This window comes from Meriones unguiculatus, chromosome 2 (genome assembly GCF_030254825.1).
Source record: "Meriones unguiculatus strain TT.TT164.6M chromosome 2, Bangor_MerUng_6.1, whole genome shotgun sequence".
Taxonomy (NCBI): Eukaryota; Metazoa; Chordata; class Mammalia; order Rodentia; family Muridae; genus Meriones; species Meriones unguiculatus.
This window is the reverse complement of record NC_083350.1, coordinates 188,608,638-188,636,310: the sequence shown is the minus strand read 5'-3', so window position 1 is coordinate 188,636,310 and position 27,673 is coordinate 188,608,638. Positions and strand designations below refer to the sequence as shown.

General features: G+C 47.9%; 1 long non-coding RNA gene and 1 pseudogene across 1 annotated transcript; one reads left to right on the top strand and one right to left on the bottom strand.

Annotated features, from left to right (window-relative positions):
• Window positions 1-6,470: 6,470 nt before the first annotated feature.
• LOC132652236 (uncharacterized) lies at window positions 6,471-9,203 on the bottom strand. Its single transcript, XR_009589718.1, has 3 exons — window positions 8,731-9,203; window positions 7,885-8,095; window positions 6,471-7,245 (listed from the first exon to the last, which is right to left on the bottom strand). It is a non-coding gene; the product is annotated as an uncharacterized LOC132652236 (long non-coding RNA).
• Window positions 9,204-13,393: 4,190 nt separating this feature from the next.
• LOC110552504 (glyceraldehyde-3-phosphate dehydrogenase-like) lies at window positions 13,394-27,115 on the top strand (annotated as a pseudogene).
• The last annotated feature ends 558 nt before the right edge of the window (window positions 27,116-27,673 follow it).

The window sequence follows — 27,673 nt, the reverse complement described above, 5'->3', positions numbered from 1 at the left end:
TCAGTGACCTGAAGACCTTCCATTAGGCCCAACTTATTAAGGGTCCCATCGCTCCTCAATACTGCTAGCTGGACACCAAGCCTTTTGCTGTCCACTCAGTTTTCTGCCAACTTGATAGAGGCTAGAGTCATTTGAGAAGAGGGGTCTCAGTTGAGACCATGTCACCATTACACTGGCCTACAGGCGGGTCTGTGGGAGGCCCAGTCCATTGCTGGTGATGCCACCTGGGTTGGAGGTCCTGGTTGGTATAAGAAAGCAAGTTTAACAAAGCAGGAGGAACAAGCCAGTCAGCAGTGGACTATAGCAAAAGAATTAAGACTCAGAATGAAGAAGAGGAAGTTGAGATAGACACTGGCCCAGAAGTCACTGTGTACTGGCTTTGCCTTTGGTTTCATGGTACACCTTTGAATATAGCACAAAGGCCACTAAGAAAGCAATGATTCTCTGATACCCTTTGTGATCATTTTAACATAGGTCCGAATTCTTTGCTTATCTCTCCCTTTGAAAGGTAGGGTCTGCTTCTCCTCCCACTTCATGAGCTGTGTTCAGTGACTTGTTTCTAAAGCAGTCAATGCGATGCAGGTGATGCTGCAAAGACGCTGGGAATTAGAACAGCGAGCGCAATGCGGCATCCTGCAGTTCTCTCTCCCACCACCCCCTCCAGAGAAGGCAGCTGCCATGTCATGAGGATGCTCAGGCAGCCGATGAAGGGGTGGAACCAAATCTTCCTGCCAGAGCCAAGTGCAAGAAAATATACCCTCAGAGTCCTGCCTAACCATGCCTACTCATGTCTTCAGTCTGGGAAAAAACTGGGCAGCAGCTGTTAGGCAGAAAGTCAGCTCCTTGCTTTTACTAGCTGAGTAGTATTCCACTGTGAGGAAGTACCACAATGTCTGTATCCATTCCTCAGTGGAGGGACTTCTGGGTTGTTTCCAGATGCTGGCAATTATGACTAAAGCTGCTGTGAACATAGCTGAGCATATATCCTTGTTGGATGGTGGAGCATTTTTCGGGTATATGCCCAGGAGTAGTATAGCTGAGTCTTGAGTTAACACTATTCTAAGAAAGCACCAGATTGATTTCCAAAGTAGTTGTACAAGTTTACATTCCCACCAGCAATGGAGGAGGGTTCTCCTTTCTCCACATCCTCTCCGGTATGTGCTGTCTCCATGTGGGTGCCCTAGTAAAGGGAGCAGGGTCTGTATCTGATATGAAGTTGGTTGCCTGCTCTTTGATCACTTCTTCCTAGAGGGATAACCTTGCTAGCCCACAGAAGAATAGGATCCAGGCAGTCCTGATGAGACTTGAGAGGCTATGCTCAGATAGTAGGGGAGGAGGACTCCCTGTTTCAGTGGACTAGGTGAGGGGGGTAAGGGGAAAGAGGGAGAGAGGGTGGGACCAGGAGGAGCTGAGGGAGGGGGTTACAATAAGGATATAAAATGAGTAAATTGCAAAAATAGAAAGAACGAAAGTAAGGAAGGGAGGGAGGGAGGAAGTTAGCTCTAAGAGGGACTGACCAAAGCGCCTCCCTATTGTTAGGGTGTCTAGTTGGGCCAAAGACAGTTGAGTGGTAGTCTCCCCAGATGGACGGAACAGAAGGTAGCTTGTGAGTTGGATCAGGCATGGGGACTTCTAGGTCAGGGGACATAAACGCAGCACTTTTACCCATCCCCTAGTAAACTTTTGAACTTTAGGGGTACTTGAAGTCTATACATATTCCTGCATTATATGACTTACCACTGAATTCTGAATAAAACAGGCCTCTAAGAAAGCATGTTCTTTTGCCAAAGTGCCCACCCTGGGGGAGATAGAGAGGGAGATAACAAGGCAAGGAAACCCCCCACCTGCCAGGATCAGGGATGTAGCTGCCTGGCTCAGCCTACTTATCCTGAAAAGGCTTTCTTGCTTCCTGACTGCTCTGATTAATCTCTTAACTGCTGGATCTGTTACTATGTTCTGTTTGAATTCTCTTTCAGGAGCCAAGGCTGCTGCTGGGCTGAGACCAGAAGAAACTCAAGGCCTCCCAGTAATCCAACCAGACAGGCTCTGAAGCAGAACCTACCAGCAATGCAGCGCCCACACACTCTGTGAAATAAGAAAAAGATGCTGACTAAGTCACTAAGTAGGGGCCGTTTGTCATGTCATGATAGACGACTAATCACCCAGGCTATCAGATACTCCAAGACCATAAGGGAAGGACTGGAAGGAGCTAAACCCCTTCCTGAGAATTCCCGTGAGAGATTCTGACACACTGTGTCTTACTGTGGGGCCACATCTCGCTCCATAAGAAGAGTTGGACTGGGGTTGCGCCAGCCACCAGTCTATTGCATCCATCACAAACACGTTGTGGACATCAGAAGTTCAACATGGAGTGACATGTGAGAGTCTTTAAGAGGCACACTTCCAGGGCCTCTCTCCCATTCTGCTTCCACCGTCCTGGAAGCAGTCTGGGCATAGAGATGTTCAGCCATCTCTCAGGCATGCATGCCTTGCACTACCTCAGAGTAAGAACCTCTGCCCCAGCCAGGCTCGCCCACCACTGCTTCCCATCTGATGCACAGATCCCGCTCAAGCAGGCCCTCCCCTCAGGTGGGCCACCCCACAGGGCTGAGGAGGAACCTGATGAGCTCCTTTTACAGAGGTTCATAAGGGATGAAAACACCTGTGCATTTCCGAAGTGGCACAAGTGTTTATCAATAAAGTAAGAACAGAGACAAAGAAATAAAAATAGGAGGAAAAAAGGAAGAAGCAATTGGAAGCCCAGGAGTCCCCTCAGCACTGGGCTCTGTATCTCCTGTAATCTGCAGATGTTTGGTGTGCAAAGGGCACCTGACCCCTGGGGTTAGGAGACGAGGAAAAGGAGGGAAAAGCAGGAGCTGCACTTAGCTACAAAGGCGAGAGTGTTCCCATCAACAGCACAATCTCCAGACAGTTGATCTGAAATGCCCCCTTGCTCTCTAGGTAAGAGCTTGTGGGCTGAGCTCTGAGGACTAGTGAGAAGCCAGATCCCCAGGGGAGAAGTGTCTGATCTCTGGGGTTTGTGGCGTAATCAAGCAGGATTACTCAAGAACCATGGAAGCCAATACTGTGACCAGCAAGAGTCCAGCTTCTTGGGTTCGAATCCCTATTCTTCTTCTATAGGACATTTCATCTCTGCCTCAGTTTCCTTACCTTTACCCTAGGATAATAACCAGAGACTGCGAGAAAATCAAAGGTCATTTTTCCACCACGGCAAGGTGTGAGGACCATGTCCAGCACGGGTGGTAGGCAGAGCCTGATACATCCTTTGTGGAGAGCTGTGGTGGGCATAGAACCTGTGGAGAGCATAGAACAGTCACCAGCTTCCAGGACCCAACACGCTGCAGATGCTTCATGGCTGTGGCTAGAGCCCTCTTCCTTGGTATGGCCGAAGACAGTGAGCACATAAAGCACTGGGGTCGAGTGTCCACGTGGCCTCACATACCAGCACCAGGAGGTGACCCAGTGGCATTCTGACTCTGCCTGTTGAGGGGTACTGGTGCCTAGACTTCCAATCTAGACAGGAAAGGTCTGGTTTTAGACAGGGCCACTGAAAATATGGTTTACCACACTGAAGCCCATCTCCCTGAGAAGTCTTCCATCACTTTCAAAAGTTCCCTGGACACCAGGAGGACAGTGGTCTTTCACGAACTTCAAATTCCCAGAGCTGCTCAGCAAATGCCACATGAGCATGTCATGGGTCATCAGGGCTGTGACAACCTCTAAGAGTGTTCTGCAAAAATGGCTGCCTTTCCATCCTCTCTACCTAAGAACATAAAAGGTCTTAAGGGGACGTGTGGCTCTAACGATTGCTAAGAGAGGGCACTCAGCGTCTAGGAAGCTGTGTGGGTACAGGTGAGCACATTAGCAGGGATACAGAAATGTGCCTCACCCCAGCCAGCATCACTGCCTGGCTAGAAACTGCTCCTCAGTTACCTGTGTGTATCTGCTCCCTTCCCACTAGCTAGCAGGGCAGGTGCACAGCAAGCAGGTCTTCTGGGTCTTCAGATTATCCCCTGTGCAACCTTCCTCCCCCGACTACCACTTCCCACCCCACAGGCACAATGCTGTACAGCTCTCTAGTCTGTTCAAATGATCCCACCAGAAAAGTATCTTGGACCCAAATTATTTTTTAACTAAAACACAAAAATGCTCAAAGATATTTATTTCCTGGGGGAGAATCCATATGTGAAGGATGCAGGCAGACGTGCACACAGGGAGACTGCGAGCTCCCTCCATGCTCTGAGCATTCATTCTCATTTAGCAAATGCTTTTAAGATGACAACCATGTGCCAGGCACTGTGCAAGGCATAGGACAAATCAAGATGGAAGATCACTTTCTAGACCGTGCAGCACTGTGGCAAGACAGACACCTACAGAAAAATGTCCAGTCCTAATGAAACGGCATACAAACCGCTGTCAGGGAAGCAGCTCAGGATGCCAGAGAGGACCGGAAACCTCAAAGAGAAGGTGGCATGTGGGGAAGAGTCTTTAAGGAAGGAGTGCAGACATCTTCTAGGTAGGTAGGATGAAGACGTAGAGACCCCAGGTCAAGACATAGAGACCCCAGGTCAAAATGTGGAGACCCAGGTCAAAATGTGGAGACCCAGGTCAAGACATAGAGACCCCAGGTCAAAATGTGGAGACCCAGGTCAAAATGTGGAGACCCAGGTCAAGACATAGAGACCCCAGGTCAAGATGTGGAGACCCAGGTCAAGACGTGGAGACCCAGGTCAAGACGTGGTCAAGACGTGGTCAAGACGTGGAGACCCAGGTCAAGACGTGGTCAAGACGTGGAGACCCAGGTCAAGACGTGGAGACCCAGGTCAAGATGTGGAGACCCAGGTCAAGATGTGGAGACCCAGGTCAAGACATGGTCAAGACGTGGAGACCAAGGTCAAGACATGGAGACCCAGGTCAAGACGTGGTCAAGATGTGGAGACCCAGGTCAAGATGTGGAGACCCAGGTCAAGACGTGGAGACACCAGGTAGAGTGGTTTTTGCAAAGTAATGTAGCTTCACTTTCCCCTAGATCTCCCCACTGCACTGGAAGCCCTCTTAGTTCTTTCCCCACAACCTCTCAGGAAGCCTCCATCTCCCGAGGCTTTTTTTTTTTTTTATCTCAATGGCCTGGAAGGTCAAGAAGACTTTCCCCAGGCACAGACACCCTGGGGGTGAGGGGTCCTCACAAAGAGAACACTGATTCACTCAGGGGAACACTTTCCCTGGTGGAGATGAGCAGTGAGCTCAGCACACATCCAGCTTTCTGAGTTCTGCTGTGAGAGAGGTGTCAGCAGATCAAACAGCTGACGCACACCCCTGTTGCTCACGGCCTGTTCCACGGCACACGGGCTTACCTTGTCTTGCTTTGATAAAATTCCTGAGAGTAGACACTTTTTATGAAGAAACACAGTTTATATAGCTACCAGTCTGAGAATTCAAAAGTCCAAGATCAGGTAACCCCATTTGTTCAGCCTCTGGTGAGACCTGCCCCAGGGCTCAAAGACAGGTCCAGGTCCTTAGGGCAATGACCTATCACCTACCTCTAACTCAGTGGTTCTCAAGCTTCCTGATGCTGTGACCCTTTAACACAGTTCCTCATATTGTGGTGACCCCCAACCTTAAGATTATTTCATTGTTACCCCATAACCATAATTTTGCTACTGTTTTGACTCATAATATAAATATCTGCTATACGACACCTGAAGGAGTTGCGACCCACCGGCTGAGAACTGCTGCAAAGGCTCTGCTTTTTCTATATTCTGCCAGGACGCCATTCGCCAGTACGCGGGCCTATGAAGGACTAGCTACACCGAAACCACAGCACATGGCACTCTGCAAGGGTCCCTCCTTCTAGACCTAGACAGTGAGGTGATTCTATTGAACGTGAAAAGCAGGGAGCCACTTCTCCCAGGTCAAGAGAAGACTTCACTCTGTTTACAGTTTCAAACTTTGAGACCACATCTCATAACTCTGAACGTGACTCAGAAGCTCCATGTGTTAGGAGAGTCCAGGCAAGGCTCTAGAGAAAAGGGGAGAAGGGAAAGTCAAGAAGAGCCAAAAACCTGTTGATTCGATGGAAAATGGCTGTTTGCCAGCACATGCTTCCACCTTCACACACACAGATCAATACCTACTTACCAGCCTGACTTTTCTTTTCATCTGTTTCTTCATTTCTTCTCATTTTATTTTTCCTTTGGATTGTGAGAGATGACTATCTTAGGAAAGGAAAGGTTGTCCCTAATTTAGTTCTTTAAAATCCCATTTAATACAATTATCTAAAGTTAATTTTATTCAAATAAGAGACTAAAGTAATCCTTGGGTTAATTGTAAAAATATGTTTTATTTTCCTGATGTAATTGTCATTTCTGAGGCTTGTTGCTAACCTAGGTCTAGTCCTTGAAGCTTCTAGCCTCCATACAATCTAACCTAGGCCTAGAATGTTTTCCGCCTTTGAGACTTACTGCTGAATAAACTCACCCTTTCTAGCTTTCTGAACTCTGGCTGGCTAGTTCAATTCAGCTGTTCTGGCTCAAACCCCACTGCCAGGTGACTGATTCAAACTGGCTTCTCTCACCTCTGACTGAATAGCTTTGGCATACTAACTTTGGCAACATGCTCTAATCTTCTGGCTCCTTCTCATTCTCTGGCTCATTCTGTCTTCTGCTGTGTCTGACTTGTTCTCTCTTTAACCTGTTTCTGTAAAATGCTCCTGGTAAAATCGCCTCTTCTCTCTCTCCCTCTGTGCTGCTCTCTTAAGTCACCTCCATTCCTCCCTGTTCTAGTGAGAGTTGGCATCTTCTACTCTGTCACCTCTTTCTCTGAGTAGTCACTTTGTCTGCCTCTCAACTAGACATCACTTTCAAACATTGGTGCTTCCTTCTACAAACTAACTTTACTTTCACTGTTTGGGATTAGAGGTGTGTGTTAAGGGTGTGTATTTCAGCCAGAGGGATTAAAGGTGTGTGGTGTGCCTGCATTCCTGCTGGATCCCATAGACAGGTCTACAGAAGTTATCCCTCACCACAGCAGCCATGTTTCTGGATTAAAATTCTTCTACAGTTAATCAACAAGGAAGATGTGGTTTATTAATCACATGTTTATTTGTTTGTTTGTTTGTTTGTTTTCTTCAGTACAGAAAGACATAATCTGCCAGGCAGTGTATTCAGGAATTTCAAAAGCCTGTGGCAGTTTAACCAAGTCCCAAGTGAAATGGCTTGTTGGTGTCTAAAGAGAAGAAAGGGGAGGAGGGAGTGGAAGAGAAAGAGGAGAAAGGGGGAAGAGAAAAAGAAGAAATAAAGTAAAAATGGCATTGCCAAGAGACAGTTGTTCAATCCAACAAAGCATCGATCTGTGCAAACTCTAATTACTGTATTTGCAAAACAATGTGTGTATAATTCGTAGACTGGCCCCCTTCTTTCTAGCACAATAAAGAATTCGTCTCATAAAAAAACCTTTTGTGTTTTCTTTAGAAAATTTAGGACCAAAAAGACAATGCATCGTGAGCTCTGCAAACTAAAGAATGGGTCTCTGGGGGATTCATCTGAACTCAGAGCAGTTGTCATTCTATATTGATCATCTTTGTCATTCATTATCATATCCAGCCGTCATTTATATGCAGAAAACGCCGTCACTTATGGCAGTAGATTATGCCGGGAGAAAGCTTAATATTATCTTCAAGCTGATTTAAATGAGCTTTAAGATCATCTGGCACAATCTAAATTACTCTTAAATATTAATGAAACAAAGATCACATTATCTGGCTCAAAACAAAAGTTGGGGGAACTGCAAAGCTGGCAGGCAGCATGACCCGGACAGCACACACCGCCTCAGCCTCCCCAGACGTGGGCTCCACCCTGCTCTCACCTGTGACAGACAACACACTTGACCGGCACTGAAGGACAGAAAACGCTCAACTCCTTAGTCAGGCACACACAGGTTTTTTCTTTTTCTTAAGGAGAAATTGTCTTCCTGTCTCTCTGAAGTCGCGGTTACGTGCCTTGGGTTCTGTTGGTTTTATTTATCTGGATGCCGCTCCATATTTGCTAGGCGAGTTAAAGGCGCTTATCCTCTCTATCTGGACAGATTTGCGTTGAATTATACATCTCATAAACATTACCGTCTGTCGTCTTTTAAACAATTGGCTAAAACTTAGAAGACTCAACACGGTGTTGGCACAATAGCTGCTTCCCCCCCCCCCCCCCCGAGCTCTTAACTCTTTCTCAGTCACACGCATGTTCTCAGCAAAACTTAGTGAATGGGGTGAAAGCTGCTGTGAGGGGCACTCCTCCCAAACCGAGTCCAGGCACCGTGTGTGCGTGTGTGTGTGTGTGTGTGTGTGTGTGTGTGTGTGTACACTTGTCACTGTGCATATGTGTGCACTTGCGTGGGGCATTGTCTCACACTATGTAAGTGACCTTTCTGAACCCCTTTTACTTCCAAATATCAGTGGATATTTGGAACCTCCAAATATCAGTGGATAGTCAGTGGAACCTCCATCCCTGTGGCCCAGGAGAATGGGGAACTTGTGGGGTGCCACAGCTGAGGGGGCACATGCCATTCCCCCTTCCATGAGGGAGAGACACAGGCTCATAGGAGCAGCTTCTGGCTTCCGGGGAGGCTGAGGCCTAAGCGTGCCCAGCAGCAATGGCCCCAGCGAGTCCTGGGGTGGAATATTCCCCAGGCAGGAGCTGGGGGAACAACTGTACCTACCGTTCATTTAGCGTTGATATTAGGGTCCCTTTGCCATAGCCTTCCTGACGTGCCCAGTGGTGGCTTAGTTGGGTCATGTCCATCAGCTGTCATAGATTCTCAGGGACCCTTGGAGGGCATTGAGCCTTGTGTCCCAGTTTTCCTGTTTATTCTATAAACTGCCTCTCCTGCAGACTCCTTTCCATCTGGCCAAGAGAAGATAATGCAGAGAAGGGCTGCGAGTGTGGGCGGATGGCTGGGTTGAAAGGTGGGGGCAAAACAGAGTGAAAAGGAGCCTGTGCCTCAGCAGCCTTCTCTTCCCTTTTACATCTTTAAAGGAGAGATGGGGGAAATGACAGCCTGAGAGAGCAGAGCAAGGGAGATGGCGCAGTCACTCTCTGAAGTCACGGCAGCTGAATAAGTCCATGTGTGCTAGAGAAGCCTGTAAAACATGCTCATTCACAGGCAAAGCAAAGTGTGTGTGTGTGAGAGAGAAAGAGTCTCTTCCTAATCCTTTTCTCCAAGGCTCTGCTCAAAGCCTGTGTTTTCTCTGACACTTCTTATTCTCCCAAGAAGATTTTTCTCACTCCCTACTCGGCACCCTCCAAGCCCTGTGTTCACACCTCTGCTTTAGCCTTATGTTTTCCATGTGTCAGAACCGCATACATGTTGGAACCCCTGCTGGTCTGGTTCTTCTGCTGTCTACTTACACCCCTGCTCCCTTCTTCTGGCAGCACAACCCAACTCTGTTCAGCGTCAGCCCCGTGCCTCGGGAGAGCTCCGCTTCCCACCTCGGAGGCTGAGCCGGCTTGCCTTGTGAAGACAATGCATGTACTTGTGTTATGTGGCATAAATGCATCCAGGAGATGGGAAGGATGCTAGGGAAGGGGCAGTGGGCATCTAGGAAATGTGTGAATGCCTTGACTGTGCCTACCTATGGCTAGGAAAGGGCGTAAGGAAGGACAAACAACACGTGTATAGAGCACACCTGAATCCTTGAGGGTCCGCTGGGCCAGCCCAGCACCACACATCTCTGGACACGCATGCTGGATTGTGTCTTCTGAGGCTCTCGGCCCACAGCACATTAACTAACCCGTCCACAAGCCTGCATTGTCTAATTCAGTGACAGCACGGGGCTGTTCAGACGATAATCAGTTTTGGCTTCTGTCATCTCATCTATAATTTAATGTTTATACATCTTCAGTGTGCTGCCCACTGCTGAAACCCAGGCTCCACAGTCCCGTGGCGAGCCTCTGCTGCAGCACACGCTCCACTGTGCAGCACACGCAGTGCAGAACTGCGGAGCACCCTGGCCCTTAACAAGCACGTGGACCTGCCACGCTCCAGAACGTGAAGTCCTCTGTGACAAAACCAGATTGCTAGTTTCCACCTCCATGTCTGGTTCCCAGGAGATCACTGAGACAAACAAACAACAAAAAAAGCGAAGACCAAATGTCCTAAGCATTCCCTCTTCTGAAGAGACTGGCCTCCTGGGTCTTGCGTAGTTTTGGCCAGGTGTGGTGCCCTCCGTTGCCGTGACTCTGGAGCACAGGCCCACGACAGTACCTATGCTGACAGCACCCCACCATCGCTTTCATCCCCGATGTACCTCCTGTCACATGGCTCTTTCTCTTTCAACCATGTCCAAGAACCTGACGTTTCCTCACTCGGCGCTTATCTGCCCACCCCTGAAGTAACTGGCACAACTAAAAAGCCATGTGAGCCCACATCTGCTCTGCACTGTGGGTGAGTGTGGACTGTCTTATATAAGCAGGAGCTGCCCACATACAGGCTAGAAGGAGGCCAGCTTCGCCTGCCACAGCCGGAGGCTCGCAGGGCAGTGCTTGTCACAGAGAGCCCGTACTTGTCCCTCACGTGAGCACACTTCAGCATGAAAGCCAGGCGATGCCACTCCCCATGGTGATGGTATGAGCATGGCTCAGCTTCCTGCCCCCCCTCCCCTGCCTCCAGAGTGAGAGTGTGTGCTTGGCCCAGCTTGCTGTGCTGAGGAAAAGGTCAGGATCCACACAAACTTCTGCAGAAGCCCCAGCTGCCCCTCCAGCACTCACAGCGGGGCCTGGGAACACAGCTGACAGAAAGCCAGCTGGAGCACCTGTCCTCAGCCTCATGTCTCTGGAGGGGCACCCGTCTCCACCCACGGCAGAAACGCACCTTCCTGGGGTAGCCACAAAAGGACATAGACGGAGGTTCTCCTGTTTGTCCCTTCTTCTAGTGAGGAGCCTGCATGCTTTAAACAACTGAATTTGGAGATTTGACTCTTATTGCTGCTGAAAAGCCTCCAACTATCAGAAAACCCAGCAGAGTAGGTCCCAAATTCACCTCCCTCCCCCCTGTGACACACACACACACACACACACACATACACACACACCAGGGAGGTTTTTCCAGCCTCTAAACAGCTTTCTAGACATCTCTTTCCCAACAGAGCTCTCAAATTTCATCCCAAGCCTTTGCATTAAATGTTCTCTACTGACACCCACACTTCTCAGAAACACACAAATGGCTTGGACGACGGACTAAACCATCCGAGATCAGGCTGAGCTTTAGATTGCCAGCTTTTGGGGATGCCAGTGCTATATTTGAGCCCCATGGCCACCCAGAGCTGTGTTGTTCTGTTTGGGCTGACTTTGTGCATCAGAGGCCTAACCCCACTTCAGCCAGAGGGTGGAGAGATGCCTCGTCAGTGTCCAAGAGTCAGGCTCAACTGCCCTTCCTGGAGCTGGATTTAATGGGCTGGATCTTATGAGTATGAACTTCGAACTCCAGGGTGACATATGTGGAGAAAGATTCTAATTCAGAGAAGACAGGGATAAAGTGTTCATTGTGCAAAGACAGCTAAGTGAGACCAAAGGCTACATTTCCTGCCAGCCCAGGCCTCTGCAGAGATGCCTGGCCACTGAGGTTGGGACTGGTCTCCAAGGTCCAACAGGGAGCAAGGCCAGCACAGCCAGCCTAAAGCCCAGGAGGGAGCTGTGACCCTGACCTCCACTCTGACAGCTGGGGCCCCACACCAGCTTCTGGGCCCATTCACTGTCCAAGGACAGGTGGTGCCCTGGCTTCTCCGAGCCTCCATTTCCTCACTCCTTACAATTTAAATATGATAATGGACTCTCTCTAAAAGCTACTGCACAGATCTGAAAGGGCAGTTTATGCTTGCTACTTAGCAGAATTCCTGGCATCATCCCAAGTGCTCACCAAATTAAGGTAAATATGCCAGAGCCAGCAAGGGGGCTCTGTGGGTAAAGGCTGTTGTGTGCAAGCCTGTTCCCCAGAGCCCATGGAAAGGTGGGAGAAAACTGACTTAACAAAGTTCTCCTCTGACCTTCATACATGCATACTATGGCCTTTGCGCGAGTGTACACACACACACACACACACACACACACACACACAAAATAATAATGAGGATAAATAAATAAATTTTAAGTGTACTCATATGTCAAATCACATCATTTGTCTGTGCAAACCCAACCTTTGGCTTCTTAGCTTTCTCAGAGCCTCAGATGCTACAGGCCCACAAGACCTTCCATGGCTGGGGACCTCCCTTCTCTCTGCTCTACCTCCAGGTGCTCAGTTTCAGGCTAATTGGCTTCTTTTCTGTCTCTTAAACACCTAAAGGCCTTTGAAAAGGATGTCCTGTCTGCCCAGAACACTCTTGCCTGTTCTCTGCTTCTGATTAGATCACTACTTTATTTCCCTGGAGTCTTTTGGATGGATTCATCTCCAAGGCTCTTTCCTCCCCTCCTTCTTTAAGTACGTAGTCTGTTTGCCGGCCAGGTAATGTCACCTCCTGCTGCTCTATTGGTTCCTTTGCATTCTCCTTGCTGTGCACCAATCAACCCGTTCATTAGTCACACTCTTTGTCTGTTCCTCCCACCACATTATCAGCACCACGAAACAGAGACCCATAAATCCTCAGCACCCAAGCCATGTCCGTTGCTTAATAAGCACCTGTTGCTATAACTAGTTGTAAATACACACCACTCCAATAGCCCATTTTATTTTTCTTTCTGGGTTCTCCACTCTTTGTGCTTCATAAACCTATATTTTGTTATTTTTATTCTTTGACAGGGTTGAGCCCAAACCCTTTGATCCCTCAAGGCAAGTTCTCACTGAGCTATTTTCTCAGCCCTAAACTTGCAACACGTTTTAAGCAGAGAGGTAGTATTTGTTAGTGTAATACAGAGCTCTGTGAGTAGCTCCTGACAGCCTGTTTCTGCACACTGTCTTCACTATCATCACAAAGCCAACAGAGTCCTGGACCTAGACTAGAGAGCCAAGGTCACAGGCCAGACTTAGGCAGACAGGACCCAGGCTTCCAAAAGAACAAGAAGCAAAGTCAAAGAATCAGGGCCTCAGAATGGACAGGAGCGGTGGCTGGCCATAGATACCTGGGTTGCAAGAAGGCTAGAACATGTAAAAATCAATAGTGGGGCAGGTGTCCGGGATGCTGAGAGACCAGGTCCTCATGCTGAGAAGGGGTCCTGTCAGTGAGAGACAGTTTCTCCCACCCCACTCAGGGTAGCAGAAGGACACACGGCCAGGGAGATGACCTCTTTAGTCCCCACTCTCTTCTCATTATTGTTTTTGGGCACCTACATGATTGGTGGGTTAATGGTGTATTCATTGAAATTTTCCTTAGTTTTAGACCCTTTTGAGTATCATGGAGAATGGGAGTGATGTGAACCTTGCTCACCGGACCCAGTAAGGCTTGCGGTAAGAGCAGCAGGGAGCACTTGTCAAATCCATCTCCCGGATGAGCCCTCTCAAGCACTACTCACATCCTAGTGCTGTCTGCAGGAAACTTGGGGGGTCCTGTGTTTCTTCAGGTGGCCATCTGGGGACCAAGTCCATAGAAATGATTCTGAGGGTTGGGAATGGAGTGCTGGCTGGGGAATTAGGACCACTGACATTAACCTGTCATTCCTTCTTGAGAATAATGAATCAGCCATCAGAGCCATCCTAACCATCCTAATGAGCCCCACTAATGCCTCTTCATCCTCATCTACTGATATAACCTAAACTGTCTAAACTGACCTGGGAAGGCAGAGGATGACAAGAGGCAGAGCAAGGGGGAAGCCAATAGACTCCTCCTTTGCACCCCGTTTGCTGAGCTGTAGAACACAGTGAGACTTGAGCAGCAAAGGTAGGAACTGGGAGGCCCAGGAAGCAGAATGAAGCAGATGACAGGAGGTTAAAGACTCAGGAGTCAGGCTTCCTCCTACAGTCCTTTTTGCTCCAGCTCTTTTCACACTCATCTAGGCCACACCTGGGCAGACAGTCAGTACAAGGCAGAGGCAGAGGCTGAAACAAGTCCTGCAAAGGAGCATTCCACACTGCTGGAAACAATGGGACTATTTCCCCAAAGCCACAGTGAATTGATAGCAATTTCCTTCTAGAAGTGTTTTATTTAAAAAGAAGACACCAAGATCTCTTCTAGTTTCCTCAAACTTTTCCTTCAAAAATCCAGCTGATAATTACATAGCCTTGAAAACCTGCTGTATCCTCTCTTTTTTGTAGGTTCACCAATTAACACCAGCAACTTAACAGCTGGGCCATGAGCCTAAACTAAGAAATTCTAATTTAAACCGTCATTAATTAACCCATTGTTCCTCAGGTGCTTCCTGCAAGAAACTCTGTCTCCTTTCCAAGTGGAACTGTTAACCTCCCAAGCTCTAAAGCTTCTTGGCTCCTGGAATGAACACAATATTATTTTTGTTGGTTGTTGATTGCTGGGTGCCGGGAGTTGCCACTGGGGTGATGTATGGCACTGGAGAGATTTCAGGTGTCAAAGAAACAAGGAACACCATCTCCCTGTAGGCACCTCCCTTCCCACACGGTAACTAATGCGCGTGCCACCAAGCCAGACTCCCTGGGTTCAAGCTCCAGGGCTCAGAGGTTAGAGAGAACTGACTGCTGCATGTTGTCCTCTGACCTCAGCTTGAACTCCCCGGCCCCAGCCTGGCCCCCTCCACACACACACACAAAGTAAATTTAATTAAAGCAAAAATGTTTAAAGGTGGCTCTTTGCTTCTGTCCAACCCAGAGGCAGCTGTATCTTCTCATGAAGGTCAGAGAATGGATTTGGCTTTTTGCAGGTGCCTGGTTATCAGGGCTGCCCTCAACTCTTCAGTGACCCCTTCACTGACCTCACCTACATGGCCTGCTTGTTCCAGGATGATTCTACCCATGGTGAGTTCCACAACACAACCAAGACTGAGAACAGGAAACCTGTCACAATGGGAACACCGTCTCCATCTTCTAGAAGTGAGATTCTGCCAACGTCAAATGGTGTGATGCTGGTGCCAAGTATGTTGTGGAGTCTACTGGTGCCTTCATAACCTTAGAGAAAGCCAGGCTCACTTGAAGAGTAGGTCCAAAAGGAGAAGTAAGACAGTTCATTCAGGATTGCCAGCAGTGCTTTCTGCACCATCAACTGCTTAGCTCCCCGGTAAAGTCATCCATGACAACTTTGGCATCATGGAAGGACTCATAACCACCATCCATGCCATCACTACCACCAGAAAACTGTGGATGGCCCTTCTGGAAAGCTGTGGTGTGATGGCCGTGGGGCTTCTGAGAATATTGTCCCTGCATCCACTGTGCTGCCAAGGCTGTGGGCAAGGTCATCCTGAGCTGAACAGGAAGCTCACTGGTGTGGCCTTCCATGTTCCAGCCTCCAATGTGTCCAACGTGAATCTGACATGCTGCCCGGAGAAAGCTGTCAAGTATGATGACACCAAGAATGTGGTAAAGCATCAGAAAGGCCACTAAAGAGCTGTCCTAGGCTATACTGAGGACCTGGTTGTTTCCCGCAACTTTAACAGTGACACCCACTGTTCTACCATTTGAGGCTAGGCAGGCATTGCTCTCAATGACAGCTTTGTAAAGTTCATTTCCTGGTGTGACAATAAATATGGCTATAGCAACAAAGTGGTGAACCTTATGGCTACATGGCCTCCAAGAGTAAGACACCCTGGACCACTCATCCCAGTAAGAACACAAGAGAAAGAGAAAAGCCCTCAGTTTCTGAGGGTCTCTGTGCCAATCCAGCCCTTAGCACTGAGCCTCTCCCCTCACAGCTTCCGTCCCAGACCCCTAAGAATATTCCAGAATATTATGTCTATATATTTTTAAAATAGCAATGCTGGCTATCAGGCTAAAGCTAAGGCCTGAGGTCCAAGTTCAGCAGCAGGGGTCGGTACAGTAGCAGGCTCAGTGCAGAAGTGTGAGACAAGTTTGTGGACAGAAGCGCATGTTTGGCCTTTGTGGCCTGAGGGTACCATGAAGCTGCTTTTGTAAACACCATGTTTGGCTGAGCACCCACAGTCACCAGGCATAAGAGCTGCGCCTAGCTTCTCTAACATGGCCATTCATAATAAAGATCTGTTGTTCAGATTCCAATGACAGAGAATACTCCCAGATTACAAGGCAGTGACTGTCACAGGGACCCAGATCACACTGGCCAGCAGACTAAGAGATGGCACAGCTAAAACTCCAGGACCAAAAGCAACTTGGAAAGGGTGTTGTTGGAAATAGAAGGTGCCAGGCTATACAATGTTTATTATTAGCCCTAGGATTATTATGGAGGTGATATTTAGCCTGCTATCACAATTAATAAGACACAGACACCTGTTAGATTTTATAATTGCCTTATTTACCTGGGTAGATATTTCCATCTAGGCTATCTCGATAACCTCACCATGCACTTCCCAGCCCATCCAGTGCCGGCCGCTTTAACCATTCCGATCTGAGCTGCCTTCCATCCATAATCTTATAAATACTTGCTTATATTTTGATCATGATATTTTCTCCATCCACGCCATCCTTGGAGTCATTCTTCCTGGCCCACCTGGTTCCTCTCCATGCTAACCCACCATGATGTCCTCCTTTCTCCTGTCTCTCTCCTTTCCCATGATGCTCCTGTCCCCAGACCTTGGCCACGCCTACCCCATTCTGCCCTGCCCAGGTTTTTGGCCTTTAATCAATCAATCGGAATAATGTCTTAGGCAGGCTTACACAACAAGGATAGGTGTGTCCAAGCAGCAACCAGATCCTGAGGGCCAGTAACTAGCATCAGAATACAGGCATCAGGCCAACCCCCAACAAAAGGTTTTATTTCCTCTTACAGTTATCCAGGGAAGTCGGTGCAGAAACTCAAGCTCAGAACCTGGAGGCAGGAACTGAAGCAGGAGGCCATGGACAAATGCTGCTTGCTGGCTTACTCCTATGGCTTGCTCACTCACCCTTCTTATGCCTCCCAGAACTACCTGCACAGAACAGGGCCCAACTACAATGGACTGGGTCCTCTCACATTAACCATTAGTCAAGAAAATGCCCCACGGGCTTGCCCACAGACCAATCGGGTGGGCACATTTTCTCAAATGAGATGCACTCTCTCCAAACAACTCAAGCTTATGTCATGTTGGCAAAACAACAACCCAGGACATCTCACGACTCCAGATCTGCAATGAAGGATGAAGGAGCCAGCCGAACAGTCAAGATCAAGTTGCAGCCAGTGTAGAGGCTGGTAGCAGACATGCCAGGATGAGGAAGTAAACTGTCAGGTGCCTTTGTAAGAACCGCTGGAGGATGGAGTGGGGGTGAATGAGTGCCACATGTTTTCCAATAGTAGAGCCTAACGCTTATTGAACGATCACCCTGCAGCAAACACCTGGCTAAGCCCCTTACCAGGATTATCTTATTTAATCCTCACAGCAGCTCCATGAAGGCTAAGTAGCTGGCCCCCAGGTCAGGGTAGCCTGAAGGGAAAGAACAGGCATTCATCCCTAGTAGTCTGCCTCCAGAGCCCGTGCCTGGGGTCTCTGTGTTCCCTCGCCAACCCGAGGCCACTCTTCTTACCTTCTGGAGCTGCTGTGAGGATCTGAGAGTTCTCACATCTCTCCTTTGCCATCCTTTCCCCACAATACTAGCTCACCTCCCCCTGACTGTCCTAAAGCAACACTTCCTGACAGACCTGCCCATAACAGGCTGTAGGTGAGCTGGTGTTGTGATGTCTCTCAGCACCCTCGGGGCCGTAGCGGGGATGAGCTTGGCCCCAACACTAGCAGAAGGCACCTTGGGCTGACAATTTTGAGTGCCAGCTAGTTGTGTATGGCACCACAATGAAAGCCCACCTTCTACCCTCTGAGGCCAGTGTTAGGAAGCCTCTCGGACCTTTCTCTTTCTACAGACGACCTGCCTGAGAGGGCTCCAGTGAGGGTATAAAAGGAGACTGGAGGCAGGCAAAGAAAGAAAGGACCTGTTGCTTCCTGATTACTGGGTCCTAGTTTTCAGATTTTTGCCGTCTTCCAGGCCATATACCTCCAAAAGCAGATGCCAGAGTGCCTGGACCCTTTGCTCCAAACTCTGATGGTCCCATCAGTCCATAGTCAGCAAGTTTCCTCAGCAGACTGCACACAGGTCCTTAAAACGCGTTCATTCTGCATCCCTTGCCAAGTGGCAGGAAGTCTCCTCTTCCTGCCCCAGAGGTAAGCCGCTGCAGCGCTGGAGGGTTTAACTTCTTCAAATATGAAAGGCAAAAGTCTGGGTGGCAGTTCTAGGTTCAGCTTCTCTTTTTCCTGTTAATCACTCGGTGTTTACGGAGCCCCAGGAGCTGCCATCCAGGAAGCGCTTCACTTAGGAGTGCGGAGGGCGGTCTCTAGATGAACATTCACTTCCCTTTATGGCTCTACAGGGTCTCAGTAGCCGCTCAATGGGCACTCTTCATAATCCCCATTGCTGTCGAGCTACCTTTATCCTTCCCATACAACTCCAATGTGACACACTGTCCCACTGTTAAACCCCTGTTCCTGCACATCCATGGCTGCTTATTTGGTAGCAATAAATAAATAAATAAATAAATCGATAGATAAATAAATAAATAAATAAGTGCCTCGTTACCTCAAAACAAAATCAGAAATGGTCTCATCATTAAACAACCTATGCCAAAATGACTGGAATCGAGGAGCACACGGGGAATGTACAAACTGTTCCCAAGAAGGCTGTGTCAGAACCGTCCCCACAACCTGATGCCCTGAGACACCCTTAACCTGGCCAGTTTTGTGCAGGAAACTAAAGAGAGGCCTTTCCAATGGCCTGACCAGAAATTAATCATGAGGGCAGAAATGTGTGCCGAGTGGTCAGAGCCTAATGATAATAATAGTGCTATTAAGTCCACCTCAAAATCTCCTATCTTTATTAGCACAATTATGAGCTAAATTGTGCCCTCCCACAAATCCACATGGGAAAGTCTTAATACCCAGGACCTCAGAGTGTGACTGTATTTAATTAAGTTAAAATGAGGTCAGCGGGCTGTATCCTAATCTAATTTGATCGTTGTCCTTATAAGAAGAGGTGACTGGGACAAACAGGCAGAGAGACAGAGACAAGGCAGATACAGACACATAGGCACTACCTGAAAACACGGAAGAAACAGCAGCCTCTGGTGCAGAGGTCTTCAAAGAGAGAGCCTCCATTACTCCCACATGGTCAGTAGTACTTTCCCATGGCAGCTCACAGGCTCTCAAAACACTTCCTATCGGGGGGTTCACTTGGTCAGAGTCCTTTGCTTCTCAGGTGAGGAGACTGAGTTTGCCCAGCTGTCTCAACTCAGGCCTGAATGGATGAGCACTAGAGCAGTCCTCTCCCTCTGCTACTGGATCTGACCTCAGTCTGTGTGATAAGAGAGAAAAGCAGTTCATTCTCAATGAGCAATGAACTCTTAACTGTCCTTCATTAACACAGAGAGCCCAGGCAGGACATTAGGACTGCATAGATCCCAGACCTCAATAACAGCATCCATGAGCTTTCTCAGACACCTTAGACCTCATCCACCCCTGCTGCTTTTCTTTAGGGCAAAATCCTAACAGTGTTAGGATTCCATCTATCACTACCAACTATTCCTAAAGCATCTCAGTCTGGGAAAACCTAACCTTCTGTTTGATAGAAGCGTTCTAAAGTTTATATATGCTTCTTTTGGGACAAAGGGAACTTCTCCATCCTTGACTTATTTTTAAACTGCAAATGTTAAATTAGCATTTTGTAAGATGGCTCTGACATACAAAAGAGTTAACATAGTCTTATACAAACCTGTCTTTAAAAGGTGGAAAATGTGTTTTCCTTGGTAAGCCACTTTTAAAAAATGATCTTGAAATCACAGTGCCAAGAGCATTCTTACAGATCATCCAGCCCGATGTTTGTCTATGTTTTCTCTCCACTTTTAACAACAGACCTAGGTTTTAAAAAGCAACCTTTAGTGAGGTTTGCGTTAGCAAGAGATGTAAGCTGGGCCTCTTTGATTGAAGTGGGCAAGCAGGCCTTGAACCACTCTCCTGGCCTCCTCCAGGGAACCTGGGGTTCTGAGGAAACCTAGAATAAAACCCATCAGCCGCCCCAGTAATTTCATTTCACAGATTTGTCTGATGCTCTGAAAAACTGCCACAGTCAAGGTTGAGCCTTTGATAACGACATAACCAAATCTCCTGATTTGTGACCTATAAGCTCGGTCGGTGTCACCGAGTGGGCCATATGGACTTTTTGCTAGCTGACAAACTGAGCTTCAACACAGCCTCATGCTTAACCAGCTCTCAGTGCACGAGGCCAGGAAGAGAAGTGATGTCAGAACACACTTGTCAGCATTAGCTATGTGAAGCAAATCCCAGCATTTTAAGTCAGGTCCAGGTATCAGGCCAAAAGCCCTGGGGCTACGGGATGAGCTTTGACAATTATCCATATAGCCTAACCGAGATGTTCTCCAGCTTCAGTGTGCTTTGGGGGATTTCCTACAAAGACAAGTGCCAGAGAGTCAAATGCAATAGGCCTAGAGTATGATCTGGGAATGGTTCCTTTGTCTGTTTTTTCAGGGATGTGTGTGCATCTGTTAAGACATAAAGGTGTTCAGACTTGAGGAAAACTATTATATCATGGAGTCATCCTACCACACCCCAGACAAGACGCCTCACTTAGCACCCTGACGAATGCTGTAGTGCATGGGTGGGTCTGGTTTCATAAATATGGTTTCGCCAGAAAACTAATCAAGCAGTAAGACACACAAAAACAGCACAGTGTGTAACTGTCTCTTAAGATAGCACATCCAAACTTGAAAGAAATACAATACCAACCTCCGAGGGTAAGTGCTCAACCGCTGTGGAGGTCAGTCCGGGGAGATGGAAGACCAAGCAAGGGTGAGAAATCAGAGGAAAGCTCACATTTTGCCCTGAGAAAAATCCTGTCGGGCTGTGCCAAAATCAGAGGTTTTCACTGGTAATTACTATTATGACAATTCATTTAACTAGAACAAAATGGGGCATGACTGTTTACTGCTGCCTGCTTCCCCAGACATGCAGAGATCTAAGAAGAAAAGTCTGAAACGTTTTACTCCTGGCTAAATAGAATAATTTTCTCAATTAACCAGAAATAGACAGAGCAACACAGTTGTCTGCCTTTACATTCTACAACAGTTGTGCGGGCTCCTTACACTTCCTTGCTGGAGACAGGTGGCTGGTGAACTGCACACGCCTTGATTTCGGTTTCCATTTGAGGAAAACACTGTTCTCAGAAATGCTTCAGGTTGTCAGCTGTGGCATGAAGACTTCTGGGTGCTGCTCTTGTCTGCTCTCCCCCGTGAGGAGCCCTTTCCAAGGACAAGAGATTGTGGTGAGATGAAAGACACTTCTAGAAACTTAGGAGGAGGCTTTACAGGACAGAAGGGAACAGAGAGTGTGTGCGTCTCAGAAGACATAGATCGGATGGCTGAAATTTTTAATATTGGCCAAGAATTGACCCTGGTTGGTAAATATTGTGTGTGCAAGTCTCACTAACCAGTGTAAGGGGAAGGTTCAGCCATTGCCAACACGGGCTGACAGAGCCCGATGAAGGGGTAGGGCACAATGACCCATGACACCCTCACATGGGAAAGGAAAGCCATTTGTACCTGCCAAACCTACACAAGCTCGGTAAACATTATACAGCATAAGCCACGCTGTAACGTGTGCGTCACAGCCACATTTCTTCAGCAGCAAAGCAGAAACTAGTTTCCTTTTAAAGTTAGCTCTTCAGAAAGAAAAACTGAACTTCTGTCAAATAAAGTCTTTCTATTGTTAAAAATAAAAAACGTCTTCTCCAGCAGTATCCCTTGAGATGGGTCTCATCTCTGTTCTTCCTTCCTGTGCATGCTGGTTCTGGAAGAGGCTGCTGGCAGCAGCCTCCCATCCGACCTGATGCTTGTGTTCAGGACCAAGGACAGTGGCTCCTGCGCTGCCGCTCTGCTCACGCTCTTTCCCTCCCACTAATATTTTAGACACGTGACCTGTGCTGGCAGGAGAATCACAGACCCTGTGGTTCCTTCAAAAACCAAAGCAGGGCTGAGCTTGCAAGAGGAATTGCTTTCCTACTGGTGTTCTGTCTTCGTTGCTTTTAACCAGAAAAGACCACCTCCAAATCAGGGACAGGGCTGTAAAACTCAAGGCATTTATCCGCTGCCTCCCTGGTAAGGTTCCCGGGGGACTTAATTCTATGAATGCAACAGCAGATCTGAGAAACAGGTACTTGAGGGCCTTTGCCAGAGCCCGGCAGCCACACTGACAGCCCACAGAGTGCATCTCTGAAATCAGCTCAGCAGGCAGAAGGACCTAATGCTCAGCCCATCTGGCCACATCTGGGCCAAGCAGTGTCTCACAAGCGGGCACTTAACTCTGGGAAGCCTGTGCTAGGAAGCCTGCCTCTGTTTTCACCTTCGGGAATAGCGTGGGAACACGGGCCTCTCCTGGAATAACACGCTCCTGTGAGCTAGAACAGAAGGCAGAGGATATAAATACCCTGCAATTCTGTTAAATGCCCTTATTTATAGACACGAAAGGTGGAAACCAGGATTACTTGCTGCAGCACGAAGAAAGTAAGAGCTAATTAAAAATGATCATTTAGCATGTTATGGAAGGGCCAGGCTCTCTGGGAAGGTGCCCTTTGCAACCTCAGAGAAAGGGGTTGTGTTCTGGTTTACTCTCCCTTTCCCTCTTCTTTCTCTCTTTCACACACACACACACACACACACACACACACACACACACACACATACACACAAGCGCCCATCATATCCCTCCTGAGGCCAAAGAAAAACAATAAACAGATCTCAGGTCCAATCTTCTCCATTTTGTAGTATGCGAGGGGAGTTGCATGCATGCACCGGTGTATACAGAAACCATGCACATGTGTGCACGGGGCGGGGGGTGGGGAAGCTAACATTTGACCTCAGGTATCATTCTTCAGGTGTTACCCCCTTTATTTTTTGAGACTCTCCTTGGTCTGGGGCTCAGTAAACAGTAGCCTAGCTGGCCAGCAGGCCCAGGGCTCTGGCAGCCATTGCTTCCCTGTGACTGCACTGCAGTCACAAGTGTGTCTCTACTCTGCCTCTTCTAAGGAGGGCGGTCGGAGGTCACCAGGTCCTCACTGTTGAGGACAAGAACTTAATGGACCGAGCTACTGCCCGGCTTCATTTTCTCTGTCTAAAGATGAAACGAGAGCTAGAGCTCAGGTGAATCTAGGATCTGTATCAAACCTGCCAGGGCTCAGGGGCAAGGTTCATGTTCCAGGTCTCGGCACAGTAATATAAAACCAAACAAGACTCGCTGGTGCATGAGGAGATGCTCTGCAGAAAGGTCATGGTGACGTGGCCTCACAACCCGGGGAGGAATCTGTCCCACCTGCCCTCCTAGGGTTTCCACCTAAACTGCTCAGGGCAGCCACTGCTTCTGGCTCAGTGAACTCTTGTCATCCTTCTCTCTCAACCAGCCTTTACTGAGCACCCCATATGCTTGGCACCCAGGCTGTGCACCAAGAATGCAGGTAAACAGGAAGGGAGTCAACCCAGGACAGCTGCATGCCATCATCTGTAATACAGAAAATATCAGGACCTCCAAGATGTCTCAGTGGTAAAGCCACTTGGAGGGGCTGGTGACCTGAGTTCAAGTCCCAGGACTCATATAGAGGTGGAAGGAGAGAAGCAACTCCATAAAGTTGTCCTCCAGCATTCATGCACATACTTACAGCATGAGTACGTGCAGACCTGGACTCGATATGCCATGGACAGAGGAAATGGCTCTCGGTCAGACCGAGCTTCATCTGTTTCTGCCCTCAGAGGGTCTGTTGCTCTTGCCAAACCCACCACACTGAGGGGAGCTGATTCTGGGCAGCATGTTGCCTGAATGTAGACTATTGCCCAGTAAGCAGGGCTGCTATGGATTGCCCAGGCTTGTGGTACACAATGGTCCTTGGATTTCAATGTTGTCAGAGAGAGCTGGGCTCCTGTCCTAACAGATTCTGGGCCACCCCACCCCCACAGAGGAGTACCTGCCCTTCCTTTGGCTTTGCTGGAGTGCTTTCTCTCAGGCTACATTACCTTAGGAACTGTCTCCTAGGGATGGATTGAATCAAAGCCCAATCACACTTTTTACTTTTCCCTTCCTAAGGAAGATGTCCCCCTTGGGTGGCTTAAAACGTGGTTCCCAGGCTTATTTACAGAGGGAACGCTCTGTTTCAGATAGCCAGTCGTTTGCTCTCAGAGTTGCAAAGCTGATTTCAGCCACCCAAGAAATGTGAATATGAATACAAACACAATATATAAAGCTTGAAAAGCAGGCAAGGAGGGGCTGCACACCTCAGAGATGGGAGAAGCAATCCTTCTCTTAGATAAAGAGAAAGCCCCTCTGCCTTTCCACAAGATCTACTTCCTGAAGGGTCTCTGGAGTTCACTGCTGGCGTCACCTCTGTCCTCTGACCGTGGAGGGCAGCAATGCCCCTTACTGCAAAGACAGAAACTCCTCTCGGCCATGCCAGCTAAGTCCTCGGAGACTATCGGTGGGGTGAGACCTCCTTCTAATCCCAGAGGGAATTAAATCAAGTCCTGTAGAAAAATTAAAATCCAGGATGGCCTCTATGGGGGCTGAAATGAACCATCCTATTACCCGACACCTCTCTGATGGTGAGGGTTAATTTATCACACGAAATCCAATCACTTCTTATAAAAGCAGTGCAGGTTTCATTTAGTGTGATGGGGTATATTGCAAGATTTCAGAAAATCAATTTTACTGAGAGCCATATTAAGCCCCAGGGAATATAACACTACATGTACCTCACATAAGTTTTTGTTATTACTCAGAGGATCACTGGGGAAATTATATACTTAGCCTGATGCAGGGTAATGGCTACTTTCATTGTCTTGGGTAACTCCCACCCTGCTTACCTCTGTGAAATAACAAATAAAAATGGTAGCGCTCCAAATTGGTGCCTACCTGAGCCTCACGGAGCCTGGGGCATGATGAAAGTGAGCAGAAGTGACTTGATTCTCCAAAGAACTTAATGATTTCCAGTAGGAGACATTACTAACCAATGCTAAAAAATGAATAAGCAGTGTGGAGACTGTCTATTGTATCCCAAGCCCTGAATTTTGTATCTTGCACTTTCAGTAAAAGCACCTAAAAAGGGGTCCATGGTGGGTTCAAAATTGCTTTCAACCAATCTCCCAGGCTGATATTTCCACAGACATACAATTCTGTAGCCAAGAACTTTTCCACTGTGGCTAAGAACATTCCTGGCTATGCTCATCTGGTCTCTTGGAGACTTTTGTATGCAAAGCAATAAACCAAGGCAGCTCTTTATGGGCACCCCAACTTGAAGCTAGTGGCAGGGACTGCATACTAGAGCCAACTTTTGTGATAGCTGCCTTCTCAAAAGACCACTTCAAGCTAATAGCAAAGACTGCAGAGCGGGTATACAGAGTGGGGGTGCTATGGGGCTCCGGTTCTACAGGATCCACATGTGCCAGGGCTGTGTCCGCTCATTTGCTCCAGGACTATACTGTCGGAGAGGATAGCATCTGTCCATGTGCAGCCATTAATGCTGCAATGACTTAAAATTAAAAACTCAGTCCCATGGGTTCACGAGTAGTACAGGGTGAGCAGTCCAGGAAAGATACAGAACACTCTCAGCACCACCCAGTGTTCTATCAGAAGTAGCCATGTGACAATTTGGGTCGCCATCTTGTCCTAAGGACCAGGGAGCCACCACACTGACATGACAGCTAGGTTCAGGCTGGAGTTCTTTACCCACTGTTCAGTGAACCATTTTCTAAGTCCTCCATCACCAGCATGAGCTAGACATGACCACTTCATGTCTGTTGGTCAGAGTAGCTCTCTTCTTTTCCACCAGAGCCAGCCCCAGGGAAAGCTGAGAACTGGCTCTGAAAATTAGGTGGGAATGAAAAATATAAGGTTCAGAGCTGGGCATGGTGGTGCACACCTGTAATCCCAACACTCGGGGAGGCACAGGAAAGCGAATCTCTGTGAGTTCAAGGCCAGCCTACTCTACAAAGTGAGTCCAGGACAGCCAAGGCTACAAAGAGAAACCCTGGCTCAAAACGCCAGCCAAAATATGTTTAGAAGAAAAATATAAGGTTCAGGATAAAGGGCATGTTTTGGAAACTACACTGGCTTATGCCAAGAGCAAACCCCACTGTTATGGACTGAATTATGTCTCCCAATTTGTATGTTACCATATTGGTATTGTAACAAAATACCTGAGATAAATAAAGTTATAAAGCAAAAGGGAACTAATATAACTTAATATGGGGCATGTGATTGGCATGCTTGGCATGCTTAAGGCCCGATATGGCACATGCACATTCTCTGTCTCTCTGTCTGTCTGTCTGTCTGTCTGTCTGTCTGTCTGTCTCTCTCTCTCTCTGTGTGTGTTTCTCTCTCACACACACACAAGGTTTAGTTAGGAGGTCATGGATTTTAGGCTTAGTGCAAATCAGCCTATTATAGTGGAAGATTGTGATAAAGTAAGCTGTTTGCCTCCTAGTGAGACACAGAGAGAGAGAGAGAGAGAGAGAGAGAGAGAGAGATCATTACTTCAAGTAATAAAAATCTCTCCATTTTTAAACAATACCAAGTACAAAAGCCTTTCGTGGACATTTCAGATCCAAACATAAAGTCATATCTTGGGGTCCTAATTCTCAGAACTTCGGACTGTGACTATATTTGAAGATGCGTTTTTGAAACTTGTTCCATTGAGTAGAACAAGGTCATCAAGGTAAGCTCCAATCGTGAGTGACTCTGTGGCCGTAAAAGGAGATGGAGATGCACCGCCACATGCCAAGGGACAACCATAAGAGGCATCTGGAGAAGCACCTGGAGAGAGGCCCCTGAAGAGTCCAGCCCTGCTGACTCCATGATCTTGGCGTCCTCGCCTTCAGAACGAGGATGCAGTATGTTTCCACTGCATCAGTCCCCAGACCCGGACGCCTTCCCAGGGAACCAATATGTTCACAGGACGGGTTCTTCGCAGTGTGGATTCTTCAAGGAACAAAACAGAGACCTGTGAGACTTGAGCTGTCAAGATCTCTTCAAATGCAGCGGGAGAGTTTAGTTTACATTGCCCATCTTCACAATTCCTTCCTCAAGCATAACAAAGCAGCTGTTTCTGTGCAGAATTATTGTTCTGTGCCTTAGCCTGCAGGGAAATTCAGGCTTTGAAGCTGCTCACAGAGCCAGCAGGGCAAAGGAACGTCAGAAAGTGACAGACAAATTACCCATGAGGAAGGACAGAATGTTTCAGAAAAACTGTTTAAAAAATCGTTCTGCCTCCACAGATACGATGGAGTGACATCCATTACCAGTTGGGGGATGTCAACTTTAAATTAGATCTGTTTGTTTGTGTACACACGCCGAGTAGAGCCACTCATGGACAGAATTCACCAACTTAGCAGCTGTACGTATAGTCGGCTCTCTTCAAGGTGTTTAGCAAAAATTAATTAATACTGCACGCAGCCTCCTATATGTGCGATGTGACATTAAAAACCTAGAGGATGGATGTGTAAACTGTGTGTGTGTGTGTTTGTGTGTGTGGTTGTATGGCTGTGTACATGCGTGTGTGTGGCTGAGAATCA